Genomic DNA, 23,609 nt, shown 5'->3' on the forward strand with positions numbered 1-23,609 from the left:
TTAAGAATTGTGTGGTCCCTGCTCTATTTCTGTCTTATGTCCTGGTTCTTATGAAATGGACAACTACTAGAGGTTACAAAGACTCTGCTCTCTGGCTGCAATCACCTGCATTTTATCTACTTCTACCAGCTGGATGCCATGGCAAACATTATTGGTGGCCCCTTCAGATATATAGGGATCTCTTTTTCCTGCTCCTGCTAACAGCTTATATCTTCAACCTCCTTAGACAGTTCAGTGTGAATAAATCAAAATTATGCCTATTTTTCGTCAGATCGGCAAAAAATATTAGATATTTTTGATGTGCCACAGAATCTTAGTAATTAGTTTATGTGTGCCATCAGATGAAAAAGGTTGAAAAGAGCTGATGTAGAAGAAACAGACAGAAGGTCAGTGAGGCTGCAAAGCTGTGTGAGGAAGATACATTCTACCAGATATACACCCAGAGAGGAAGGTGCGAGGGGGAGAGTGGGGGCGTGTCAGGAAGGATCATTAAGCATCTGAAGATTCCGCTACATATAGTTGCATGAGCTGCATAATTGGTGAGGCTCCTGCAAAATGAAGGAGTGGAGTCCCTCTTTAAGCAAACTGGGGGGGAAATGCAGTTTAAAGCCTAAAACACAACCCATTTAGCTTTCCTCCTCAATCTCTCTTTCCATCTGCCACGCATGCCAAGTTTTATTTGCTATTTGATGTTTCACTTCTCTGGCACAGGGATATTTACTGGACAAGCACACAGGAACACCCAGTGCCATGCCTATATCAAAGCATGGCAGGGTGGAAGCAGCCACCCCTCACCTTCCCACACTTCTGAACCCCAACCCCTTCAGAGACAGAGCTAATGTAAATTTTCCAACTCAGAGAAACTGGTAGCATTTCATTTTCAATGGAAAAACTAGGTTGTGGAGAAGGTAATGCCTTGATTAGTCAAATATATAATGGAAGTACTTGAAACACAATTATCAAGGAATAATAAACCTGAAATGATCAGGCAGTGTATCCTTCTGCTGCAGGAAATACGGCATCAATCCTGAATCTAAAGATAGTCAAGAAAGAAATGATGAACCTATTCCCATCCTGTATTTTTCTGCTCTTTTACTAAATTCCTAGTCGACTTCCAAGACTTCTGCTTAAGCCAGCATTTTCTTATTCAACATTTACTGAGTGCCCACCATGTGCCAGGCACATACCTGAATACATTAACTCCAAAACTGAAATGCAAACCATGATACAACTAATGCAGTGATTTTACCAGAGTTCCACAGTCCTCATGAAACTGAACTTTTAAATTGTGTTGTATTTATGTCCCATGTATGGCTCCATCTTGTTTAACACCTCAAACTCTAAGACAGAGGTATTTTTATGTCACATGTATGGGCAATTGAACTGAGGATCAAAGCTCTTAAGAAATTGAGAGAGTTGCACAATTGGAGACTCAGCTTTTAACTCAGGTTGTCTCAATCTAACATCCGAGTTTTCCCTGTAAATCATCCTTTTCCCTTCGTCCTCTCCTTCAGTGAATTACCATGACTCTTGTGTTCTCACATTCACAAGTATTCAACAATTTAACAGTTCTGAAATACACATGTCATTTTAAAAAGCCAATCTTGTTTGTATGTAGTTAGTTTTAGAATAGATGTATAGTGTTAGCTATAAATTTTAAACATAAATGCCTCACTGAAAGATTCAAAATTAAGCATGGAATTAGGTTACTCAAAGAGACAAGTTGGTAACTTAATGTTATTTACTACCTTATTTGGAGGATCACATTTTCAAAAACTGTAACTGTTGTACAGTATGTATGTGTTTAAAGAGAGGTCTATAGATCAAGGCAGTGATTTTCTGAATACATCAAAGTCTCATAGCATTCTGAAGGATGCTGATTAACCCAGTAGGCTATTAATGATAAACACGTCTACCATTCTTACTTTTTGTTCTTTTCCTTGACTAGGAGTGGAGTAATTCAGACTTGTGTGTATGCTTAGGTGTAGCTAGCAATGAATGATGAGCTAGATTTAGATACATTTATGAAGCATCAGATCAAATAAACTGCTTACTAGAAAACACAACTTGTGCTGGAGATTAAATGTTTAAAGTAGGAAAAAGTTGTTTTTTAAAAAAGAGCTTAACCTTAAATAAGACAGCAGATGAGGTGGGTGAATGTGAAAGAATAGATAGCGTCATTGTTTCTCGAGAACAAGAGTATTTATAGTTCTTCTGCTTTGTGACTCATGACTGTGCTGTAAAATATTTGGGGTATTACTCATAACTACAAAAAAGACATAGCATATAAGATTTTGATGTTAGGGCCAAGGACAAGGTGAGCAAGCTGGTGTTCTACTTGTGATATTCCCATTTATAAGAAATTGGACAGTTTCTCTAATTTTTGGCTCCTTTTCTTTTTCTGCAAAAATAATATGTCATTTAAAACAAGTGATAATCGATGTGCCTCAAATCTAAAACTGTCAAAAAAGGCAAAATGGAAATAAGGCATAGGGAGTGCAAATAATGTAGCAGATTGTAAGACACTCCCCTTATATTTATTGAGCAATGTAAGTGTGTGATTATTATGAAGACATGTGCTTTGGGGAGCAGATATATTACCCAAGGGGCATTTCCTTCAAGTATTCCTTCTCTTTACAGCTAAGATGATCGCCAGAAGGAAACAGATATAGTGATAATAATGGGAAAAGTATTGATAATGGATTAGAAGACCAAGATAATATAAATCCCCTAACTTAAAATACACTTTTTTTGGAGATAATACTAGTAATTTTGAACAATAATTTAGTCATAGAAAAGAGTTCATCTTATAGCCTTCTTCTGGACTTTTTCACTAAGTAGTACACTTTAAGATCAAGTTAACCTTCTATAACAATGTTAGCTCATAAAATTAATGCTAATTATCAGTTGCTCCAAACTATTTCAGAGAGAGAGAGAGAGAGAGAGAGAGAGAGAGAGAGAGAGAGAGAGAGATAAGTTCCCAGGAATACAGTTTTAATATTACCTTACATGAAAACTATAGAATTTCTTGTTTTGTAATTTACTTTTGCCCATAATCATGACTACATTTGGTCAATTATATTTCTATAATTTTAAGTTGAGGTTTTCATCCTCCAGAAAGGTAATATTTGACCAACTTTTTATACTTCTAATTTTTTTCTAAAGGATAAGCTTAACATTTATATATTGCAGATGCCACCTTTTATGGCAAGAAACATTGCAAATAACTTATTCTGAAATAGTTAGATAGCAGCTATCAGCTTAGAATTGTATTAAGGACACATATCATATAGCTATATCAAAATATGTAAAATAACTATAGCTAATTTCCTCCAAGGTGGTGAACTATCACTGGATTTAGCTTAATGTCCTAGAATATCAATCCTAGGTATTTCAAAGAAATCTGAAAGAGGTAAATAGCTCTCTCAATTTATCTAAAAACTGTTGAAAAATTCTGGTCTAGCTGAGGATGGGAGGTACTAGAATATGTCTCAGTGCATTGGAAGGTTGGGTTCTCAACTTTGACACTCTTGGCATTTTGGGCTAAATAATCCTTTGTTATGGGGGTTGCCCTGTGCATTGTGGAATGTTTATCAGCATCCATGGCCTCTACCCACTAGATACCAGTAGCAGTAGCACCATCCATGCTTCCATAAAAATAAACGGATGAGACATTGACCATCTCCCCTGGAAGGCACTGAGAACCATGGATGAAAGTGATGTTAACATATTGTCTCTTCCAAACCTACCTCAGGACACATGTCCAGCCTGTAATTTATGATAATGCAAACAGTCTGAGCTAATAGAGTGATTCATTGCAAAGATCAAATTAAGGCTATAGCCTTTAAATTCAAGCTTAATAGTCTCAAGGTAGCCCTTATAAAATAAGAGAGAAAGCATATTAGGAGCAAAGGCATGTAGAAGATTAAAGGATTAAAAAAAGAACTATGGGTAGGTACCTGGAACATGAAATTTACTGGAAACAAATTAATTTAAAATCTATTAAGTTTGCAAAGTAACTGCATTGCCAAATAAACCACATGACTTGTTTATAATCATGTGTCTGCTCAAGACTTAAAACAATTCTTTGGCCCCCAGCCTTCCAAGAGCAGCAAATCAGCTGAGAAGAAGGTGCTAAAGTTATAGAAGGTGCATTCCTTAGCATCCTCCTCACCTGGGACCACTGAGAACAATAGACAAAAGAATAGAGTAGAATCAGGACCTAATTAAGGAAATTCCCACCCATTCCCTGCCTCGCCCCCTCCCCCACACCCCCCGCAACTTCAAGGTAAGGGCCTTCATTTTATCTGTGCAGTGGTGTTTCAGATTTGCTATGAACCAAGGTCTATGGACTGTTTCCAATCCTTCCCTTTGTCTAATTAAAGTATTCCAGTAGATATAATTTGTCTTTAAAGTTCATAGGATTCTGGAAAAAATAAAGACACAATTAGATCTAATTCAGAAGCTATCATGAGTACAGAGTTCCTGTATTTTGAGTTGGATTCAGTGATTCAGTGATTGAACGAGTTAGACCATCTCCTTGAAGAAGGGTTGGGTTTGTTCTATGAGTGGGATGAAAGGAGCAAGGGGATCTTCTGTGTGACTAGGAAGTTGGATTGTAGCAGAAACACTTACTTATTAAATACGGTTCTGGCCGAAACCGGTTTGGCTCAGTGGATAGAGCGTCGGCCTGCGGACTGAAGGGTCCCAGGTTCGATTCAGGTCAAGGGCATGTACCTGGGTTGCGGGCACATCCCCAGTAGGAGATGTGCAGGAGGCAGCTGATCGATGTTTCTCTCTCATCGATGTTTCTGACTCTCTATCTCTCTCCCTTCCTCTCTGTAAAAAATCAATAAAATATATTTAAAAAAAATACGGTTCTGGACATTTCCCAGCCTTTCTTACAGTTAGGTTAACATTATAATCTAATATTAATTAGGGCTAGTTCTGGCCCCCATAAGACTCTACCAGGGGTCCTCAAACTTTTTAAACAGGGGGCCAGTTCACTGTCCCTCAGACCGTTGGAGGGCCAGACTATAGTTTAAAAAAAAATATGAACAAATTCCTACACACACAGAGGCAGCAAAAACACCTGGCGGGCCGGATAAATGTTCTCGGCAGGCCACTTGTGGCCCGCGGGCCGTAGTTTGAGGACCCCTACAAGCAGAAGTGACACAAATCACCTGAAGGTGGTGGCAGTTTAGAACCCAGTGCCTCCTCTGAATCTCTTTTACCCTTTGGTGGCTCCCTTGGAAGCCATGTGTTGAGATGGAGGCGGCACAACAGGGAGTGAACCTGGATCTCAGATCACAGCTTGGGGAAGCATCTCTGCTGCCTTTCACCACGCTTTGCTGTGTGAAAGCACTGAAATTACAGGGTGTATTTGTTACGGCAGCAGGGACTAGCTTATCCTTCCTAGTATAGTTCTCTAGCCAAGAGTTATACCATCATCACAACCACTGACAGAGCTAGGAAATGCGCCACTGCTTAGCTACAAACAGCTGACTACGGGTGAGAATGCAGTTAGGAGTTTGTTTAGAAATCATTAGACAGTATGTTACAAAGACATGAAAAAGGAACAGACCCTGGAGTAAAGATTCCAGGAGAACCCCACATCTGTTCCCCTCTCTGGAAAGTGGGACAGCACGTGTGCTCCCTTTTGATAACATATTCATTAGCAGCTGAAAAGTGCACTCTGTCTTTTACATAGTATTTTAAACCCACAAGCTCCTTTCATGCTGTCACATTTTCTGCAATCACAAAGAGCCTCCTTTTCTCAGCCAGCAGCCTTAATGGCACCACTCCTCTGTACTTTAACCAGCACCTTGGTTTCTTCGAATCGGGCAGTTATTTTCAGTCTTAGGTTGAGGCTGAACTTTCATGCCAAATTAACTTTACACTCCCAAACTTTCCAAATCCCTTGTCTGTACACTATCGGTTCTCAACATCCACAAAAAAATATCTGGTCTGCCCTGCTGGTGTGGCTCAGCTGGTTGAGCACTGTCCCATGCAACAAGAGGTCCCTGGTTCAATTTCAGGTCAGGCTACATGCCCAGGTTGCAGGCTCAATCCCCAGAAGGTGGTGTGCAGGAGGCAGGCATTCAATGTTTCTTGCTCACATCAATAATTCTCTCTCTCCCTCTCCCTCCCTCTCTAAAATTAATAATACTAATAAATAAAAAACACGTTTAAAAATTATGTGGTCTAGTTTAGGTAATAAAAAAAACTGTCAAAAAAAACCAAACAAATAAAACACCTGTAGCAATAATAAGCAGCAAAAAATGTTTAAGAATTAAAAAAAGTTTAGGTATAATTTAGTTGCAAATATGTTTTCATATATGTATATGTTTCTATATATTCCCTCAAAAATTACTTTTATTATTTTCCTGAGTTGGTTTTCATTCAGAAAAAAAAAAATTGCACAGCTTTTTCAGGGGAGCTATCCATGGCTACCCCACTGTCCTTTAAAATTCAACTTGTTTACCACCTGTCTCCTTCTAAAAATCTATTCTTTCTCCTATTATTTCTACTCTCTGAACCAGCAATCCACCTTCCATTCATCCATGTGCAAAATTCAGAATTATCTTTCCACTCTTCTCCCTCCATCTGACAAGCCATAAGGTGCCAAGTGCTGTAGAGTCCAACTGCCATCAGTGACCCTCTAATCTGATCTCTTTTCTCCAGTCTCAGTCGGTCCTTCAGAGCTGGTTCTTTTTTGTTGTTGTTTGTTTTACCTTCATAAGAACAGCTGAACGTATCTCCCTGCATACAGTCTTTCCTTACTCGATGCAGTCTTTATACCTCTACCAAATTAGTGGGTTTTTTAATCAAGATGCTAATTATGCTATTTTCTTTCTTAAAATCTCTCAGATTTCCCCCATTTCATACTATGCCACACCTTCATTCTGTCACCTAAAATCTTCCTCACTATAATCCTATCCTACCTTTCTAATTTTGAATCATTTCTCTTCTACTTCTACCCTACATTTCAGAAAAATGGGTTGGTCACTCTTCCTTGTGCTCTTGCAAACCAGAGGCTTTGCTAATACCATTCCCTTTGACCAAAATATTTTCCCCCTTTTTTCACTGACAGGCTTCCAACCTTCAAGATCCACCTCATTAATTCCATCTTCAGTTAACATCTTTCTTAATCCCAACAACTGGTATTAGAGCCTCTTTTACAGCACTAATCAAATTTTGATTTTTGTTTTCGCACTAGTTAAAATATTTCTTTTGTCATATCTTTGCATTATTTGAGTTACTACTAATTTATGTTATTTGATGGCAAAGATAACATAAAATAAAAATTAAGAAGACATGAGCTGGTAGGAGGAAATAGCATATACTGTACTGAAGGATCTTTATGCTTCAACTCTCTACATTTCTTTCCTCTCTACCTTTAACATAGGTATTTGAAAATTCTCCTCCATGTGAATTTGGAGGCCTACCACCCCCATAATTCTTATGCTGACAGCATCACATAAAACACCATCTTAAGCAAGTTTTACTTCTGAGTCCTAGCTATTTGGACCCTGACTATCAGTGTTCCTGTACTTCCCCACGATTGATTGCTCAGTTCCTCTGGCACTATAACAGTACATAGCATCAATGCAATTCAGCCCAATCAGGAGCTCCACAGAAAAAGTATCTTCATAAATATCTTATTAAATTGATCTGAGAAAAATTCCAGAGAGATTCAAATTCCCATCTTGGTTTCTGTATATATGCCAACTTTCATAAACATAGCTATATATCATCCATGCCAATAGAGATATCAAATGAACTCTCAAGGTGGATCGTTCACTCTGTGGATTTCTCAAGACAAAGTCACGCCTGCCTTTGCCCATGATCAGGTTAAATGATGAAACACTGATTCTGAGGAAATAACTGTGTGTCTAAGCGTGAGTGTGGTAATATCAGTGACCCTCTATTTAAATATGCTTTGAAATCTCCTATGCATAGGAACTTTTCCATTTCATCCATGAAAGTGATGAAGTCCATTGCTTTGAATATTCTTACCTCCTCTCCCCTCCAGTGATATATCTATCAAATCATTTCTAAAATTCACTGAATAAAAAAAATAAAACATGCATAGCTCCACTTATAAACATATAATAACAAAATGCTTATGGTGCATATCTGAACATTTAATTCAAAGGAAGCCCAATAAAAGAGAGAATTAAAACTGTCTCTACTATTCTCATACTAGTATCTCTTTCTTGAATGAACAACTAACTGTTCTGGTTTGCCCTGGACTTAGGTTCCCAACACAGGGGACTTTCAGTGATTAACTGGGAAAGACCCTCCAAACTAGGACTGGTTCTTTATCTTACTCTTCATGGATATTGATAAAACCCCCATTCTTTGCAAAATTCAAAATATAAGTACTTATTCTAGAATTCATCTTGCTTTTAATTTACATAAACTATGGAGTCCAAATATGATCTGTTCTTAAGAACTCAGACATTTACTTTCAATCTCAGCAGGTCTAAATCCCCTTTCCAAAAGTGTTTGAGTTTCTGGGTCTCAAGCCATAAGATAGTCAGGGAAGCTGTCCTAAGGAACCAGCTGCTCTCTGGTGGGTCAACTGTATTAGATGAAAAGATCCTCTGCTTCCTTCTCTTATAGTTTCTGTCCCAACTCAATCACAAAATGAAAGTAAAATTTTCATGAGGAAAGGAACTTTTCAAACCTCATATTCTTCTCTTAGCTGAACCATTCCATTTATACATCTTGGCAGCAGTCATTAGCAGTGAGAAACCTAAAGAGACAACAAAAGAGAAATGTATAAATCTTTTTCAAGAGCTTCTGAAGTGTTGAAAAGTGTTCCTATTTAAAAGCTCCTGACAATGATTGGCAGGATCTGAGAAAACCTCACAAGATGAGCCCCACCCTCTGAGAATTATTATCAGGAGAACAGTAATTGGTGAACATCTAATCCATTCTAACCACAATTGAGGGATTGCAATATAATTGCTAGTTGGTGGTCCCTCTCAAATGCCACAAGAAGGTGAGTGAAGCATTGATCAATACTGAACACCCCACAAGGACTGTCAGACCTCAAAGAAGGGGAGAAGTTCTAATATTCTGAACTAACTTGACAATAAAAACAAGGGGGAGCTTGCATTGATTGATTGAGTGATTACTAACTGGCCCATTAGGCCAGCCTCTTCCCAAGAATCTGACATTTAAAATAAAAATAAGACAGGCCTAATTTTAAATTTTGCAATTAGAGGATTTAATTTAGAGGTGAGGGAGAACAGAGGTGTTTAAATCAACCCAATTTAGTGCAGACAGAAAAATAGACAGAAATGAATATTACAGAGTCAGTTTGTAATAGACATAATGAAGCCCATTTACATTTGATGTAATAAATGTTTAGAATATTAATAACTCATATGGCAAAATTTGAGGCTACTGACAATTGGGGTATTAAATACCAACTTTTCAACTTCCTTTGTTTTCCACAGTTATCTACTAAATGATACATAGAAGTAACCATGAAGGAGTTAAACCCATTTTGTTGTGACTTAGTCAATAGTGCTTCAGTAATGGGTAGGTATGATTGTCGTAATGAATTGCCTTGAAAGTACAGAAAGTTAATGGTCATTATCATTGGTGCAAGAAAAGGGAAGCAAAAAAATGGGGGGGGCATAATAAAAAACAGGATACAAATGCATAAAACAGTTCCTTTTATCCATAATAATGTAGTAAAGAAAGATGCCTTTCTAAGTTGTCTGGTTTGTTAACCATGCAATAGTACATTTAACCAAACTAAAAAAAAAATTACTTGGAAATGAAAGAGACTGCAAAAAGAGGAATAGTTGACATATGCTCAAACTGTGAGATTTCAAATGATATGTCATAAGATATAATATCTAATCACACATATATAACAAAACCATTTCTTTGTGGAAAAGAAGAACCAAAGATATTTAAGCACCAGATTAGTGCTACTAATATTACAAATGTTTTACAAAGTCGTGTAAAGAAATTAAGTAAAACTCAACTTTGAGTCAAGATTTTTTATTCAAACAAGAATCCACCAGGAGACACTGACATTGCAGACTTTGCCATTTTGTTAACAAAAGGTCACAAGTCCTAGTAATTACCTGATTTTGAAAAACATTCAAGAACAGATTGGGAAAATTGGACCCAATGTCTAAGTGAGAACAATAAAAACAGTCTTCAGCTGCCTTTACACAACTTTTTTCTTCATTATCACACAACAGATGATATTTGTTTTTCTGTTTCATTTTTTGCCTTCTAACCTGAGCGACAGGCCAGATTCTCCTCCTCTGTAACTCTGCAGGGATTCTTCGGTTTGTACCTTTTGTGTAATTCTGCTTGGCATTCTAAATATAACTCCTTCGCCTGGGTTTCAATATATTTCTTGACTTTCACCTGCAGATCTTCACTAAGTTGCATGCCATGGAATAAGGGGTAGTTTTATCAGCAAGAGAAATCTAGGGATATTGTGTGTTCACAGCTATAATAACTAAGTTTCTATTTCATAAATTGGAGGGGAGACAGAATAATCTTTAAGGAATGAATTTTATCATTTGCAATTCAAAATTGTAATTTATTGCTACAATATGGTGACTGTTCCCTAGATTGAAGGAGTATAGTTACAGTACTTAATTGACATCATTTCAAAAATAGTTTAACGAAGGTGAATTACAAGATTCTAATCTTCACAGTCTGAGATTTCTCAATAACAAAGTTGGGTCTCGGTATGGGCCAAATTACAGTAATACAGGCCCCTTGTCTAAGAAATATAATTCCTGAAAAGAGGTCAAAATCATTTCACATTCCTCCAATCTTTGAAGATGTGCTTTTTATGTACCAGGTGTTTTACATAATGTCTCTGTGAAGTGGTCATGCACTCTGGAAGGGCCAGACAATCTTGATATAAGCTTCAAGAGACAACCCCATACTCTTTGAACACTGGTAATAGTACCATCATTACTTTTTTTCAGTTCCCTTCGAGGATTCATGCTAAGGGTAGAGAACCGGAAGAGAGATTTTCCTGCAGAGTCATAAAAATAGCCAAAATGTATTTTTCTTTTAGCCATACATTTCAGCATGCATAAACCCTCTGGCTGATATTTCTTGCCATTTGGTCCAACTATACTTCCTGAAGACACTGTATGAAAAGAACTAGTCTAATTTAAGAAGGAATCTGTCCCTGGTAAAACAATACATACAAAAAAGAAATCATCCAATTTAGCCAACTTCCTTAGAGCCTTGATCTGAAAATTTGGTCTTAAAATAGAAAACTTAAATAAAAGTGACTATCCAAGTCATTTTGCTCTTAGTACATTTAAGATCATTTTATGGAAAAGACACTCAATTCATTTAAATTAATTTTAAGGTCAATGAAACTTACATACTCTAAGTAGATCATTTCTACATGCTCCTATTTTACCTTGCATAGCCTCGGGTATATATATTTTTCCTTTGTCATCAAAATGTTCCTTTATTAATAATTTCTATTCCAGGGGTAGGTTTATTTTCAGAGACATTTACCATAAATTTTCCAGAGATTTATTAAAGTGTAAATGGCCTCCCCAAGGTGTTAAAAGGCAAGATATTCTGAAAATAGCTTAACTTAGAACACATGTGTTCCTTGAACATGAATAGAAAAGTATATATGAGTAGCAACGTTCTTCCTTTCTTCTCTACTATGATTTAAATCACCTCATTTGGAGAATATTTGAATTTTAGGAAAAGACTGAATGTTTATGATTTTTCTTTTGAATTTAAAAATTTATATACACACAAAGGAAGTAAAGTACATACTTATTGACTTATTACTCTGTTCAGATGTCCATAATTATTGAGATGAACACTCAGAGGTGAAATCTACTCAACTGAAAATGGTCTCATGATCAGAGTAAAGATGCTATAGCATAAAATATGCTGCAGATTATCACACATTATTAACACTTGAGTCTGATTCAATGGGCTATTATTTTACTAGAAATGGAGATAAAACTTGAAAAGAAAAGCATAAGGAAAGTACTTAAGGGAGTAATGTAATATATTTCAAATATTTACTAGGTATTTGTTATATATGGGGAAACACAGCCCTGAATTCTAGATTAGTGAGACTTCAAGTGTGGTTCCTAGACCAGCAATTGCAACATCTCCAGGAACCTGATGGAAATGCAAATTCTCAGGCTCTACCCAGATCTCTGGAATCTGAGACTGCTCAACAAGCTATCCCGTTGAGTCTAATGCACACTCAGGTTTGAGAAACACTATTCTAGATCATCATTTTTAGGATGTAGCAAATTCAAATATAAATGGATCCAAAAACTATTTTGCATATTCAATAATAAACACAATATTTAAATTTGTATAGTGATTTGAAAATTGCAAAGCACTTTCAAATGCTTTAATCTCATTTGATCTCTCAATATAATTGTGAGATGGATTGGGGGGGGACTCATAGTTTTTATTTTCCAAGATTAAATTGAGTTTGATACAGGTTAAGTAAATTCCTCACTTCACAAAGCTAGTTAATAAGTGAATTAGATTAGAACCCAGATCTTCAGACAGCAGAACATGTATGCTGCTACTAAGTAAATAAATAGTTTATCAGAATTAGTAGGGATGGTTTAACAACACCATTGGCAACCAAACAATGCTGTAAACTCTTTAAAATTTTTAAAATATGTTAAAAATGTACAAAGAGTTTATACTATATGCATCTATTTAAAATAGATTCAATTAAGCTCTATCTCTGACCCACATAAAATCAAATAAATTCTAAAACCAGCATATGCCTAGTTGATAAATTTTTACTAATAAATACAACAAGCATTCATGTTTACTCTTGTTGAAAAAAAGAAAAACAATTAAAGGTCCCAGGTGGCCTTGGAGAATTCTATTTTCATTAAAAACATAAAGAAAAAGCTTAAATTTGTGGAAATTCAATCATTTTTTAAATATTCTCAATTTTATAGTATAGAAAATAAGAAGTCTTCTACCTGAAATGTTTGTTTCCTATCCTCCAGATATTCTTCACATAGTGCTTTTCTAGAGGGAAAGTGAAGACATAACTTGGACCTTCTTCTTACCATCAACTGAGTGGCTCTCTTTCAAAACTTTAATATTAATAGTTATATATTCTAAAATGATTTCTATTACTACCCAATCTCTTTTTATGGACTCTTCATAATTCTGAAAGGATAATTTAAGGATGTTAACAAAGTTAACATCTACTAAGACTGACACTACTCAAGACATAAGCATAAATGGTGTCTGTTGAGTAAAACTAATACGTTACTGAGTCTGTGAGAATGTCTGATATCTCCAGAAAGATTAAAGCAAAATGCTGGGGTAAACATGTTTCAGGCTGTTGCAGATGGTCTCAGATCCAATAGCTTCTCTAGAAAACATGTGTGAGATGATTCTTTGAATGACGTAGGAGGACGACTTCAAAATCTAGCCCAGGACTTCTCAAGCTGGGGTTTGAAAATGTGTTCTGGAAAATTAGGAGGTCCATAAGTATGTTTTGTATATTATTTGTCATTTTGATGGTAAACTTAAAATGCTTTATCAGTTATAAAGAAACTTCCTTGAAGAGATCACTCATAACTGAATAAATAAACTATTCAAAAACTGAACATATTTCTTAAGTCATTCCTTCTCAAACTAAGGTGCAAGGATGCATATCCTTGAGTGAGTTATGAGAATGTCTTTTTCTTTTAAAAAGGGTCTGTTCATCATTCACATTTGAGAAATAATAATTATAGCAGCTTATGTACTGCCTTAAATCTGATCAATCTGACAAAGAAACACACAAATTCTTCACTTGGAAATTTGAATACTGTAAATATGAAAAATACATTTGAAAGCACATAGAAGAACATAGTGACGATGACACAATCTAGCTATATTTCCATACAGTATGATCATGGGTTAATCAAATGATTCAAATAATTTTTTTACTCACCTCAGTGATACACCAATGGGACAAGATAGAAGCATTCCACCCCAGCAAGGAAACTTGTTTTTTCACTAAATAAGTTTCAATTTGCTGAGGCATGGTTACAATGTAAAGCAGACCGACTTCATTTGGTTTCATTTTTGTTTTTAAACTCTTTACTGACAGGTCCCCTTTTTACTTGCGCCTGGGCTAGTGCTCCCACTGGCCTGCAGGTGGTACATCGCTGCTAACTTCACAACATACTCAATGCCATGACTCCAAGCTATTCGGTAGGCAAAGACCTTCATGGTAAAGTAAGACCACCATCTGAAGATAATCTTTAAGATAATCCAAGTATGTGTATGTTTAAAAATTCCATGAATGAAGACTATGGCTATGAGGGGAGGGGGCAATATATTAAAAGAAACTGGGGGAAATATGCAGGGAATTCAGTATTCTCTATAATGGTCTACAATTGTCTGCTACTTCTTTATTCTGCCCATTTTCAATGATTTAAGTTGTAATTGAAAACCCTTGTCAGGAGTTTTAAGTACAAAAGCAGGCTTTCTCTGACACATCAAAATATAGAGAGATAGCCAGATTTCCCATTGTCAGATTAGAGTGGCAACCACGAATATGAAGAAATTCTGGTGCTGAATTTCAACTGTAGGTATTGATATAGACTAGATAGATATATAATAAAATAGATATACATATAGCTATACATATATATCTACATATAGATATAGATATACTAGTAGATATATAGATGATATATAGATATAGATAGATATAGATATAGATATAGATATAGATATAGATATAGATATAGATATAGATATAGATATAGATATAGATATAGAAATAGTATGTGTGTGTGTCTTCTAAAGCAACCTAGAAGAAATTATCCTCAAGTAGCAATGGCCTCACCTAGCCTTCATACCTTGGTTCCTAAACATCATTCTATAATTAAGGGAAATAGATTCTTGGAAAATGGAAAATTGGCTAATTCCAGGGTTGGGGCTGAAAAAATACAAACTGTTCTTGGGCTGTCTTTGAATCCAGAAAGAAAAGAATTGCCCCCATATAATACTTAAAGTGAGGGCATGTCAAAAATAATCAAATCAGTTTGAAAGGGCTCCCGCTGGCCAACATGGGACAAGTTGTGCATCAAAATAAATAATGATAACAGCTTCTAAGTAATTGAATTAAATGATTATGAAAATCCATGAGGCCATTCTAATATAAATAAATAATTAATTAAAATTGAGAAGAAGAAAAAACATCATTGCAGAAAAAAAATTATAGCCAACAAATGTAGAAAAATTATAAAATTAGAAATTCATATATGGAAATAATTATTGTAATATTTGATTCAGGCACAAGTCATCAATAGATATTAACCTAGAGGGTGAATATTTGATGAGACAGGATATTTAAAGTCTCAAAGTATGTTTCCACAAGATACTTATTAATTATGAAGAGGGAAATGGTAAGTTTATGGGAGAAACCTGGCAGACACCATCTTAACAAAATGATCAAAGTTAATTAATCAGTAATGGGACAGGTGGATAGCATGTATCTCCTGAGAAGAACACAACAGCATGACTGTGGTATTCCCGCTAAAAATTCATCACCTGAATCCAATCATGAAGAAACAGCAGACAAATCAAAACTGAGAGATGCTACAAAATAATTAGTCTGTGCCCTTCAAAAATGTCAAGGTCATGAAAGACAAAGAATATTGGAAACTGTTCCAGAACATAGGAGACTAAAGAGATATAGCAACTAAATGCAGCATATGATCCCAGACCAGAAAAAAAAATGTATTTGGCTATAAAAATGTATTTGGCTATTAGAATAGCTGGTAATGTTTGAATATATTCTTTACTTATACATTTTAATGTAATAATATTGTATTGTTACATGCTGGGTCTGAAAATTAAACTGACATAGACAGATTAAGAGGAGAAAAGCATACACATTTTATTTAATCTTTACATACACGTGGGAGCCTTCTCAAGAGCACAAAAAACTGAAGAAATGAAGTGAGAAGGCAGGAAGCTTTCCTATCTTTTAGACAAAGAAACAACAAATGTGTGAAGAATTGTCAAAACTGAGGGTTTAGGGTTATGGGTAGCCAATGGTAGGAAGATAAGGGTTAGTTTTTTGTTTATATTTGTTTGTAGAGATTTATGGACCCCAAATTCCCTGACTCTGGTGATAAGAATGTTTTTCCTTCCTCTTGGTACAGGAAGAATAGAAAATGAAGTATGTTTCATTCATATTTTCTTTTCAAGGGAAAATGGGGTGGTGGGTCAAAGTGAACTGCCTGCTTCTACATTTTTCTCAAACTCCTACAGCTTAAGGTAATATTCCACAGGGCCATATCATGGGGTAATATGCCCTGAACCCCATCAGTATCAATGCCAAGTTCCTGATTTATATAAATGTACTCCATTTGTATAAGAAAACATTCTTTCTTTTTAAAAAATTTTTTAAAGAAACACACACAGAAGCATTTAGATGTAAAGGGTATCCTAACTGTACTTACTCTCAAACACTTGAAGAACAGGGTGGGAGAGGATGACACTCAAGGAATCTAGATAAATGTTAATTAGTTGTACTACTGAAATTTTAAAATTACTTTAAAGTAGAAAGTTAAAAGAAAACATATTTCTCCAATTTGGTGGAAACTTAGAAGATGGTATAAAAATTCATCTGGGAGGTTAAAGAATAATATTAGGAGATAATGGTGTTATTGTCAGTTTCCACAGGGAAGCAAGGCACAAGAGTACCTTGATCCTTGCTGTCTAGGACAGTGATGGCAAACCTTTTGAGCTCAGCATGTCAGCATTTTGAAAAACCCTAATTTAACTCTGGTGCCATGTCACATATAGAAATTGTTTGATATTTGCAACCATAGTAAAACAAAGACTTATATTTTTGGTATTTATTTTATATATTTAAATACCATTTAACAAAGAAAAATCAACCAAAAAAAATAAGTTTGTGTGTCACCTCTGACACGCATGTCATAGGTTTGCCATCACTGGTCTAGGAGAATGGTCTTTTACCAGGACATGTAAAATAGGTATTGATTTCAAAAAATGAAAAATGCAAAGGCATAGTAAGAAAGCATCTTGCCATGTAAAATGTATTTAAACATCTAAATCTAAAAGAAAAATTTCATGGCACACTGAAAAGCATCCTTTAAGTTTTATGGTAAGAGCAATTTAGCCAACAATAGCAGATGTAAAAGTCAATCTAGCCTTGGTGAATTTGAGAGACCATCTTATCAGGGAGACATGCCCAGGTGCTACCCAGGAGACAAGCAGATGTGTTATTCATCTTAAAAAATGTAGCCCTTAGAAAAATAGAACGTTAAGTTTGACATTATATGGACAAGACTCTGGTACTGATTTTCAAATATTGGGGTTATGTGAATAAGAAAGAGACAATTACTGCAAGAATCACTAGAGTTAAAACAACCAATATAACCTCGGTTCTTTTTCTGAGGTCAATACACATGCAGGTCAGGATGAATCTATATTGTACTGCACTACCAAGAAGCCATCGGCAACATTTTACAAAAATATCATTGTGAACAGAATAGAAGGGGTATGGGCTGATCCCACAATCTGATACAGTTGATCGGACGTGGGTTTAAAATCATATCCACCATTATTTCAAAGTGTGCTTATTTTGTTAATCAGTATCACCCCCAATAAATGTGATAAAAAGGAACAAAAAGTGTGCTTAATCGGAGAGCATGATCTTGTACTGTAAAGAAATCCATCCTGCTCAGAAAGTATACGCTTGAAAGGCAAATATGCTAAATATATTGGACATGGCTTCAGAATAGAACTACAGAAGCAGAAATAAAGAACATTTTTCACAAACTGGAATTATTTGTTGAAGACAACAATGCTATTGGTTCAATAAGTACTGTCTGATTATAAAATACAGAAAATTGGAAAGCTACTGAAAAAAGAAGTGCTGTAATGACCAATAATAAACAGAGATGACATTGCTAGTATTTTGGTGGTGTTCTTTTTAATTTTGTGTATTTGTGTGTATGTGTGTCTTTAAGTGGCAACATACCACGTATTAACTCATTATTTCATTTAGCAAACATGTATAGCATGCTTTCTAGTGTCTGGCACTGTTCTAGGTATTGGGGACAGTCAGCTATAATTAAAATAGAAACTCTTGAATTTATGAAAGTTACAGTCTATATGTAATTGAAAATTTCATTTTCTTTAAAATTATATTGAAGGGTCCTTGAACTCATTAAATATTTCTTAAATGGTAGCAAGTGTGCAATATTTTAGTAATTGTATTATGATTACTTTAACCATTTCTCCATTCTTGGACATCTAATTTCAAATTTTGTTACCATAAAAACACTGAACAGTTTTATGTATAAATTAATCAATTTTCTTATCTCCTTATAATATGATCAAGAATATGTTATTAATATTCAACTCTTCCTTTGTATTTTCTAGCTGACTTCTACAAAGATTTTAACTACTTATACTGAACATGTAATAAATTAATGCATAAAGCTTCCTTACGATGACTATTGGATTAAAGTTTGAAAGCAAGCCAACTAAAATTAGGCAATTTGATGGATTAAAATATATTTTATTGAGGTTTCAATTTACATGTTTATAACAAGTGAAGGCTGAATATGTTTATTAGACATTTTCATTCCCCTTTTTGGTGAAGTATCTATCAAATACTTTTTTTAAATTGATAAATACAGTGTACATCTTGTTTAATTATTTGCAAACATTTTTAAAGGTAAGGGAAATAATTCTTTGGCAAGATAAACTTTCATATCTAAAATTTAAAAAGGAAATTTCAGTTTCTCTCTCTCTCTCTCTCTCTCTCTCTCTCTCTCTCTCTCTCTCTCTCACACACACACACACACACACACACACACATTCACACACACAAATGTACATGCACCAGCACAAGATAGAGAATTCCTGGTTAAATTGTACTTCATCTTGATTTCAAAATCTAAAGTTTTCAGATACTATGAGTGCATAATGACCAACACTGAAATATATCACTAAAAAAGAAATACTAAGAAAAAGTATGTGTTCAAATGTGGAAGGTAATGCTTTCACTGTTTGCTTGTTTTTGTTTTTTGTGGGATTTTTTTGACTAGAGAAAATTGTGAAAAATCACCCATATTTGTGTGCACATTTTAAAAGACATATTCACATACAAAGTCTTTTCAGGAAGAGAATGACCAGAAACAGAATAGAGTTTAAAAACACAGTGTTAATAAAATAGAAGTTAGAATATTTATATTTACAAATGCAGTTTGTCTTTCCAACTGTAAAAGAGAAATATAGTGTGTATACGAATAGAGTGATTTTGTGGTGCTGCAGGCTACTGAGCTAGTATAGCCCCTATACATAGTGGAATCTTAACAAATATTTATTGAGTGCATGGATAAGTGAGTGTGTGAATAAATGAATCAATCTCCAAATGAGGCAAGATCAACGAGTAGAAGTTTCAATATACATATGTTTTGTAGTCAATATAAGGATTATCTTTATAATCATTAAGTTTTCCCAACAAAGGATAGGTTGCCTCCAGCAATAGCAAGCACCCCAGGATTTTTCAAGCATAGAGAAGGAGGAATTGGGGTTAGAGAGAGACGAGTTAGCATCCAGCCAAATATTTAGTAAGGCCACTCTTACCTCTCTGACCCTTAAATTCTGTGAAAGACAAATATGTATTATTTGGGAATCCAAAAAAGGAATGAATGGAATTAAATGGGAGTAAAGATAAAAACAGACAAAAATTCTGATTTTAAGACTGTGGTGAAGGCAATAGATTGAGAAAGGAATCATTGAAAAGCAGAGTATTTAAGAGCATACTTCAAATGAAAAACCTGAGTGTCACGAGTTCAGATTTTAAATGTCTTTTAAAGTAATTTAGATCAGTTTATACTACTTTTGGCATTTTAGAATAGAATCAAAACTTGAATGTGATATTCGGCCAAATTTTTGAATGAATAGAAAATGTTAGTGAAATATATTTCATTCACATTCAAATTTGGGGCAGTTGTGTGTTATCAAGAATACTCAATAAATATGAGAGTGGTTCATTATTATTAGCACTCATCATTTAAGCATAGCTGGCTTGATAGAATGCGTTATTCTAGAAAATGGGAATAAAGATAAAAATCTTCCTCTAAACTTTTCTACCTAATACATTAACTGCAATCACGTTTCCAGCCAGATTAATCACACAGATATGTAAACTATTTAAGACGTTTGAGTGGGAGAGCCAGAGCACTCTTTCTAGGCTCAGTCTGCCAAAAACCATTGGAGGCGTCTCCATTTCTAATATTAGATACTACAATTGGACCTCCGCCTCCTGTCTCCAGATAACTACTCAGTAGGGCTGACTTTCTCTCGGTTTATGTGAAGATAGAGGATAACAAAACTTGTGATATTCTGGGATTTTGCCAGAATTCAGTGGGTGGTAAAACCAAAGCCGAAGGCCAAGTGACAAATCCACTAGCTAGCTGCACAAAATACACCCTCACGTTTTTGTCGATGAAAGTGTCATTCCTCCCCACCCCGAACGTGGGGGTAGGGAGGAAATAATCTACTTTTTGAAAGTGTCTCTCCAAGAAAAATAGTTCCAAGTTGAGGCTGGTATACTGTGAGGGGGGAAAAAAACAACTAAAATAAAAAGCTTAGCTGTAGTTCATTAACTTTAATTGGTTTTTGTTGCCTCTCCTCAGGTTTTCTGGATCTTTCAGCCATCTCCTCCCCCAACTCTCTGCTTCCCCTTCTTCTACCTCTCGCCTCCTCCCCCTCCAATCTGGCTTTCCCTCCTTCCTGGCAGCATTTTTAGCTTTAATTTGATAGTAAAAAACTGAATCCAAAGTTACAAAATTCTTCAGATTTAACTTCTTTGAAAGAAAAAGAAGTTGGGGAAAAGAACGGTTATCTCAGCCTCTAACCAGCACTCCTTCAAAGGCACATGTCCCGCAGGTGGCAGGGGCTCTGTGAAGGTAAAATGGATAGTAGAAATGCAGGAAATCATTCTTCTGATTAAAAATGTCTTTTGGAGGACTGGCTAAGGACAGGCATCGAACATGGGTCCTGGAGACAAGCATAGAACAAAACAAATTCCCCATTCTCATTGAACTTACAGTATACCGAAAAGACAGACAAAAGCCAATGAACAAATCAATACATTAAAACTTATTTTTGCAAAATGCCATGAAAACACAAAGCCTGGGGAAGGGATTAGAGTGTTTGGGTGCTGCTTTAGAGAGTTTGTCAACAAAGGCTTCTCTGAGGAAGTGACTCTTGAGTAGACATCTAAGAAATTGAATGTAAACCATGTAACTTTTGGGGGGCAGTACCCCCAAAAAGGGAACACCCTGCAGTAAGAAGGCCAATATAGCTGGAGTGCAGAATGCAAAAAGGGCCTGGGGAAAATGAGGTCAGAAATAAATAAGAGAAAAAATAATTAACTGAACCACTTTCACGTTCATCTCCTACCAAAGGAGAGTTATGCAAGCGAATGAGCATTCTATAATAGTCACCGGGCCTGTCAGGTTCTAATCAATTGCTGTATTAAAATTTCCTATGCATTTAATTATGAAATGTAATGCTGTTTCATTATTGCCCCAAAATTTCCACTCCCATTGTAAGCAAATTAAAGCTAGTCTAATTCAAAGGTGAAGGTCTAATTTGGATTGAGGGTAAGAGGGAGGAGGGGACTGAGACCTAAACCTCATACAGATTGTTAATTCCTGTACTGATAATAATTGGCCCACCCAATTCAATTTAGCTAAGTGAAGTTGCATGACTCAGATATCTCCTCAACCTTTTATTTCTGTTCTATCCCATAGGATTAGAGTCAGGTTGATTCATTATGTATATAAATTATTACATTATATATACTATATAATAAAAGGCTAATATGCAAATCAACTGAACACAGAACAACTGGTCGCTATGATGTGCACTGACCACCAGGGGGCAGATGCTCAATGCAGGAGCTGCCCCCTTGTGGTCAGTGCGTTTGCACAGGGGGAGCGCCGCTCAGCTGGAATCTGGGCTCATGGCTGGCGAGTGCAGTGGCGGTGGCAGGAGCCTCTCCTGCCTCCACAGCAGCACTAAGGATGTCCGACTGACAGCTTAGGCCCACTCCCCATGGGCTCCCAGACTGCGAGAAGGCTCCCAGACTGAGGGATCCCTTGAGTGCATCAATTTCATGCATTGGGCCTCTAATATGTATATATATATATATATATATATCATATCATATATATGTGTATACACATCAACATCTATCTACATAAATAAAAATGTATGTCCCCTACCTCACATCTCATGAAAAACGAGACCAATTGCATTTTATCAGCTATGTTTGATATTTCAAATGGGGCTTCAGAAAATATAAGCACCTGCCTGTTTTAGATCCACTCAGAACTCCCCACATATGCAGAATCTTTTAAAAACCAAAGCAAAAACAGAAAGGAATGCTAAATTGCTTTTAGGTACATTGGATGATTTCCATTAGCTTGACTTATTTTAAGCTCACAGCACACACAAGTGCTAATTTTCATCGCTAATGTAGTCCAACCTGATCTACCGAGGCAGAATTGCACCTAAACCTCAGACTTAATTCACTGCTTCCTAATGGAAGTGGGAGGCAATTTTGGAAAAGAAAATAGTTTTAGAGAAAGAAAATACTGCAATAATGACTAGGCAAAGAATATGGCCATGGGACCAGAAGAACTGAATTCTAGTCCTGCTATATGATGATTTCTCTGAATCCCAGTGTCCTCATCCATACAAGAAGAGTATCTTAAATTGATGATTTCTAACAACCATTTAAGATTTAAAATTGTATCGTTAAACTTTAAATAGATTCAAAGAAGATTTGAAATAGATTATTAAATAATAAATCCACATTATTGACTTACTATCCTTGGGTGACACTATATCAAACGTAACACTGGTCAATTGTTCCACATGGAAAACAGGTCTAACAGTCATCATCTTGACTAGAGCATGTCAAAAGCCTGAATTAGCAACATTTTCTTTGCACCTTGTCAGCCATCAAGATTTGAGGCTTTTGGTTCCATTGAGACAAAAATTAAGCCCACATTGATGTAACAACATCAGTTTTTCAGGAAACAATTTGCATGTATACTATATACGAGTACACGACACCAAGCTAGGCACTGGGAAGAATTATAAAAGAAATACATACATACATACATACATACATACATATAAACATATATGTGTGTGTATTTCCACTTATCAAGTATTTGACTGTTAATTATGGGTCAGTTTTATGCCTAAGCATTCTACTCTTATAAAAGAGGGGCAAATGATAAAAATTATATCAGCACATGATTTCCAATATATTCTGGTGTCAATACTCAGATCAATCTCTTATTCCTGCTACATGTGTAGCGTCTACAGTTTGGGAGGATTGTATGTTTCTAGAAATGTATCCATTCATCCAGATTGTCTAATTTGTTGGCATATAGTTGGTCATAATATTTTCTTACAATCATTTGTATTTCTTTGGTGTCAGTTGTCACTTCTCCTCTTTTATTTCTGATTTTATTTATTTGGGTCCTCTCTTTTTTCTTGAGTCTGGTTAAAAG

At 35.6% G+C, this 23,609-nt stretch overlaps 1 protein-coding gene across 4 annotated transcripts in view; it reads right to left on the reverse strand.

The window, feature by feature from the left end:
- CETN3 (centrin 3) overlaps positions 1 to 23,609 on the reverse strand; it is a 606,464-nt gene that overhangs the window by 233,078 nt on the left and 349,777 nt on the right. For all 4 annotated transcript variants that reach the window (XR_013995870.1, XR_013995871.1, XR_013995872.1 and 1 more), the window contains one exon: positions 8,693 to 8,761. The gene's annotated coding sequence lies outside the window, so the exon portion shown is untranslated. Of the gene's footprint in view, positions 1 to 8,692; positions 8,762 to 23,609 lie in introns of those variants that run through there.

This window comes from Myotis nattereri, assembly GCF_964212035.1.
Source record: "Myotis nattereri genome assembly, chromosome: 4".
NCBI classification, from domain to species: domain Eukaryota; kingdom Metazoa; phylum Chordata; class Mammalia; order Chiroptera; family Vespertilionidae; genus Myotis; species Myotis nattereri.